The sequence below is a fragment of the Silene latifolia genome, chromosome X (genome assembly GCF_048544455.1).
Source record: "Silene latifolia isolate original U9 population chromosome X, ASM4854445v1, whole genome shotgun sequence".
NCBI lineage: Eukaryota > Viridiplantae > Streptophyta > Magnoliopsida > Caryophyllales > Caryophyllaceae > Silene > Silene latifolia.
Window position 1 is genome coordinate 34,427,006 of NC_133537.1, and position 6,687 is coordinate 34,433,692.

Genomic DNA, 6,687 nt, shown 5'->3' on the forward strand with positions numbered 1-6,687 from the left:
GGTGTGTTCCTAATGATGAGGAGTTGAAAAAGACGATCATGACAGAGGCGCATTGCACACCATATTCAGTTCATCCAGGTGGAGACAAGCTATACAAGGATTTGAAGAAAACGTTTTAGTGGCCTGGGATGAAGAAAGAGACAATTTGAGTTTGTGTCCGTTGTTTGACATGCCGAGAGAGTTAAAGGGGAACAGAGACGACCACAAGGTAAGATTCAGTCTTTAGAGGTGCCTGAGTGGAAGTGGGAATCCATTTCCATGGATTTCATTGTGGGTTTACCTAAGAGCCAACAAGGTAACAACATGATTTGGGTGATAGTGGATCGTCGACCAAGTCAGCTCACTTTGTTCCAATGAAAGATACATGGACTAAGGCACAATTGGCTATGGCCTATCGAAAGAACGTGCTTAAGTTACATGGAGTCCCTAAGGACATAGTGTCTGACAGAGATGCGAGGTTTATATCAAGGTTTTGGAAGGAGTTGCAGGAATCGTTGGGAACAACTTTGAAGATGAGTACAACATTTCATCCTGCGACGACACGGGCGGCAGATCGAGAGAACAATCAAGACTCTTGAGGATATGTTGCGAGCTTGTGTGATGGATTTTGGTGGTAGCGGGGAGCAGAGGTTGGACTTGATAGAGTTTTCTTACAACAACGACTATCACACCGTATTGGTATGGCACCGTTTGAGGCTTTGTATGGGAGGAGATGTAGGAGTCCAATCTGTTGGGACGACAAAGTCTAAGGCAAATGGTTTTAGGACCAGAGATGGTGCATGAGATGGTGGAACAGATTAAGATGATCGGGGAACGGATGAGAGCAGCCCAGATCGACAAAAGAGTTATGCAGACCTACATCGTCGGGACATAGAGTTTCAAGTTGGGGACAAGGTTCTTCTGAAAGTGTCTCCGATGCGTGGAGTTATGAGATTTGGGAAGAAAGGCAAGCTAAGTCAGAAGTTTATAGGGCCTTATGAGATCTTAGAGCGAGTTGGGGAAGTTGCTTATCGTTTGGCTTTACCAGCTGCGTTGGAGAGAGTGCATAATGTGTTTCATGTATCGCAGCTGCGGAAGTATGTGAGTGACCCGTCACATGTGTTGGAGGCAGAGAGCTTAGAGCTAGATGAGTCCTTATCATATCTTGAGGTGCCTAAGCAGATTCTAGACCGAAAGGTTAGAAAGACTAGGAGTGGTGAGACAGTTTTGCTTAAGATCCTTTGGTCTAACCACGAGACCGAGGAAGCTACATGGGAGCCAGAGGAAGCTATGAAAGAGCGTTACCCTTTCCTCTTTGATCAGGTATGTATGGTTACGAGGACGTAACCTTGTTTCTTTTTGGGGGGTAGGAGATGATCGCGAGCAGTTTTTACGAGTTTTATACCCCTTTTATATGTTGTGTCGGTATGTTTGTCGGGATGAGTTGGGTTAGTATCATGTTTTACGTTGAATTTTGTTTGACCTTCGAGTCGGGAAGCTTATGGGAGTACCTTTGTTTAGTAGTGGTTTGAACTTCGGGGACGAAGTTCCTTTTAAGGAGGGAAGACTGTAATACTCCGTATTTATAAGTCTTGGGGTACTCTATCGAGTAGCCCTTACTCTGTCGAGTAAGGGTAAGTTGCGAAATAAAATAGTTTCGACTGTTGGGTACTCGATCGAGTAGCTGGGGTACTCGATCGAGTAAGGGGATACTCGATCGAGTACCTTGGGTACTCGATCGAGTGTCCGGTTTTACGGGGAGTTTTCTCGGGTTTTGTTAATTATGCGATTAAGGTATTAAAACATAGTCGTCATTGTTTTAAATCACTTTTACAAAACCTAAAACCCCGTTTAAGAGAGAAAGCAACCAGTTCATCTTCCTAATCGCATTCTTAGCAATTCCGGAGTTCGACGGTCGGTTCTTGTCGTTATTCGTGTCGTTGAGTTCCTTGCGTCGAGGGTAAGCTTTTAATATAATTTTTATAATGTTTTGTTAAGTTTGGTTAAACCCTAATTTAGAGATGGGGGGTTTTGTGTGTAGTATGTGATGTGTAGCCTCTATGTGTTATATGATAGGAGGAGGGTTCGTAGAAGAGGCTTTTTGACTCATCTGTTGATACCGTCTCGATTGTTGTGCTTTCAGGTAGGATTTCTACTCGCATTAGTCCCATAATGGGATATTGGTGATGTGTCTTGTATTTGGTTGTTTGATATGATGATTATACTTGTGTTTGTGGTTGTGATTGTTGTTGATGGTTCTCGAGATGCGTTCTCGGCCGAGTGGGGTCACTTGCGGGAGTGACTTCACGCCCTAGTTTCGCTCTTCGTGGAACCCGCCACGGAAGGGGATGTGCACATTAATGGACGGGGTTATCGCTCGGTATGATGAGCGGGGCTTAGGTGGGAACGGCTGCGGTCCCCCATGGCGTGGTCGGGTCCGGTGGACGGTCAACAAGTATTGAGATGATGGGAATTGGTTGGTGGTGTGTGTGTGTGTGTGTGTGTTAAGTTGTCTATTTATCTTGTTATTGTTATACATATTGATTGTGTGATTAGTATCGACCCGGTGTTGTTTTGTAAACTGCGGTGATCCATTCGGGGATGGTGAGCAGATATTGAGCAGGTATTGAGATGAGTACTGGATAGCTGGGATGCCACGACATGATGATAGGAGTCTTCTCGTAGCCTTTAGTTTATTTACTTTTCGATTAGACATCGGTTTGAGAATAATGTATCGTACTTTTGGTTTGGTTTTGAGGATTGTAACTATTCGCTAAACTATTTATAATAAATGTTGTTTCTTTATTGTTGTTTGATTATCATTGCCTCGGGTAACCGAGATGGTAATGTCTTCATACCTGAGTGGTCCTGGTAAGGCACTTGGAGTATGGGGGTGTTACACTACAGCTGCGTGTGCATCAACTTTCTCACCGAGCAGATTGACTACCTCGACAACCGCAAATACGATGACCCATTAGAAACGCTCCCTTACGGAGGGATAGCGCGTATTTCGGTAAGTGTACGATATCCAAAAGTCAACCAATTTATATGGGTCGTACTACGTTAACACACTTACGCGTATTCATGTTCGGGCAAATATAATGGGAAAGTATTTGGTGTCTAAAGGGCTGTCTAAGGGGGCAAAGGTCATCGGGTTTAAGATCGTGAACATAGAGTTCAGCTGGCAAGCTCAAGGGTATTCGAGAAATGACTGTGGTGTTTTCATGATGCTACATATGATGTTCTACCGCGGAAGCCCTTTTCAATGTGACCTCGGGAAAGAGGATGCTATGAGTTTGTACCGTGCTGAGATTGCTGCAACACTCGTCCTCTGTGACATTAACAGTATCAGAGGAGACATCTTGATGCGGGTTGGTTATTTCAAAGCAACTGCTGGACATCCGTTGACAAGAAAGTTGAATGCTGTTAAGAGGAAAACAGATGGTGACATAGGGCCGGAATCCACAAAACGTGCGCGCGTAACTGAATCTGAAGATCCCGTTATAGAGGCGACACCTGTTGCCATGCATATTCCATCTGGTAAAGCGCTATCATCTGTTAAGAGCCATCCTCGTGGAAAGGGGGACGGGCTGGGCTGCTCTCTCGACTGTGGTAGAGGTGGTCTCAACACAAATGTGGTGTCGAAGATGCTCCGGAGCAACCAAGCGTTAATGACGGATATTAAACAGAGGAGGAAGCATGTTGCCGACTATTGCTTGTTAGATGACCACAATTATGATGAACGGTCGGTTAATCTGTCTTAATTAACGACTTCTTTAATCAAGGATACTCAGATTATTTTTCACATTTATTCTACTTTAATTAACGGCTTCTTTAATATTACGGAGTGCAGTGAACAACTGGTCTGGTACACCCGTCACGCAACGTTTCAGAGAGCTGACATTATGTCCCTGTTGCCTGAAAACCTTATGTCGTTGAATGTCATCGAGTGTTGGTCGATTTTGATGAACCATTTGGAGAAGGAGGAATATGGCGACCAAATGAGGATGTCCTTCTTTGGTATACGTCACATGGTAAATCCATTAACCATTGCATCATATTTATGCCCAGTTCTATTACACCTTTGTTACTTAGAATGACACTTTTCTAACTTACAGTTATATTATGTGAATGTTTCACTTTAGTTCTTATAATCAACAAAAGTGTCATTCTAACCGTGTTAAGTGTAATTTTAAGGGACAATAGTGTCATTTTAGGTGACAAAGTAACCACATTAATCATGTTCACTATTGCCTTTTAAAGGACATACTGTTGGGATTGCTTGAGACATTTGAACAACCAGGCACACAATCAGACAACAACTATGACAACCTGTACCAGCTCTGGGACAGCTTCATCGTCGACAGTGAGCGAACCTTTAACTTGACAACAGACTTACTATTTGTCCCGTTCTGCATTGACGACCATTTCGCATGCGTATGTATCAATCACAAATCAAATACAAATCGACTTTTTGGACGGGCAAAGGCATTCGATTTGAAAAAGTCGCAGATTTGGAAGAGCGGCGCGTTTAATTGTAAGTTATTGTCCATCCCTTTCTTCCGAATGCTATCTTTTTTGTTCAATCAGTTTGTTGAGGTAATTATGTACATTTGCAGGCTAGCGCAGTGAGTGATTATTTAGAATCACGGGATAAGGAAAAGAAGAACACTAGGGCACGGGAATTCCTAATTATGTGTTGCGCCAGATACCTTTCAGCGGGATGTCACCTAATCTCAACCAACCAGAGTCAGGTCTGTTCACCATGATGGCTATGCTCTTATACGAGGGTCTTCCTTTTCAGCATGAAGACCTTGAGAAGAAGAAATCAAGGCGCTATTTGGTGATCCGGTGATAGCTACCCTCGTTCTAGTGAGACATGAACGTTTTTGCGCGAAGGTGTGCTCGAGAAGGTCAAAGCTTTTGTTAGCACGAAGGACAAACTGTGGAAGGTATTACAAAAGCGTAGATCGCCCCGTGCCAATGTGAAAAAATAACAACCTTAATTTAGTAGTTAAGTTTTTGTGGGAATATTGCCTTGGCTATGTAAACACTTATTTCATACTTTGTATTATTTGCAGATGTTAGCAACCTTCATCTAGACAGTTAGTTTTTGTGTAAACAATATTTCAACATTCTATAGGAAAGGTGTTTTATGTTAATATATATGACATGCCGGCAAAGAATGTATTTAGTTCAACAATTGTGAGTAATATGTTAGTTAAATCAGTCAGAAGAAAGTGTGGCTGTAATACACAAAAGTGTAATTCTAACCGTCAGATGTGTAATTCTAACCGGCCATATGGATGATGAGATAGACCTTACATTACACAAAATATAAATGTAATTTTAAAAGGCAAAAGTGTCATTTTAGGTGTTTTATTTATGAAAATATAGTTATGCTGTTAAAAGATGGTGCAATAATATTTATGTTGTTTTACCTAACTATGTTATAAGGCTTTACTATAGATGAAGTGTAACTGAAATTGCATACTCTGTAATTATAAGGATTTTAAGTGTAATTCTGATCATAACAATCCTACCCTAAGCAGATATGAGGCCATTGCAATTTTATTCCCTAGATATGTGTAATTGTAAGAACATAATTTGTCATAATAGTCAAGAGTGAAAAATTCAACGTTCTGGTTTTGCACATTATAACTGTTTTGTCCAATAACAAATACTTTAACAAAATTCATTGTAATACCAAAGGCGACCATTTGCCTTCCTGGCAGTTTGATGTCTAAACACAATACAAAACATCATGTTGTACCTCGTATTTTGTGTAGACATACCCAAAAAAATGTACTACTTATTAGGTATTATATTGATTATTCTAAGATGCCTTCTTCTTCTTCTTCTTCTTCTTCTTCTTCTTCTTCTTCTTCTTCTTCTTCTTCTTCTTCTTCTTCTTCTTCTTCTTCTTCTTCTTCTTCTTCCGACGAGGGTGCTGACGATTGTGACAATGGTCGGTGCTCTGCGAATGGGTTATGACAGTTCCTTTTGTCATGGTTAGCTAATCGCTTGCAATTTTTACACATACGTTTTGGCTTCCTTGCCAAGCAACTGCTTTTTCCTTCATCGACAACATTCTCTTTCCGCTCCCCTTGTTTTTGGATTTCTTGGGCGGCAAAATGGTTATCTCCTGACTAGGAGAACATCCAAGAATTTTCTCCAACTGTTGTTGTTTATTCAATGGTGATCCTAATGGTGAAAGTTTCTCCTTAAACTGTCTAATTAGACTAGAAAAGTTGTCGACATCATTCTTCAATTTGCCCATGAGCATACCAAGCCCGATGAAACTCGACCACATTATTGACATCGCAATCTGTTTTCCATCTATTATATCAACGTCCTCAGTTGCTTCACCATTACAATCGAACATTTTAGACAACCTTGCATCTTTACACCATCTTTTAACAACACATTGTTCTGGAATAATCTTCACTCCGTTTGACGAGTAAATCCATATGACATGCCGGCAAAGAATGCCTTTCCTCTCAAGCGATCAGCTGACTACATGTGGCTTTCAATGTATCTAGTTCAACAATATAGAGTAATATGTTAGTTAAATCATCGAGGAAGAAAGTGTGACTGTAATACACAAAAGTGTAATTTTAATCAATAAAAGTGTGATTTTAACGGAAAAAAGTATAACTTTAACAACACAGTATAATTTTAACAACCTAATTTGTAATTTTAACAACC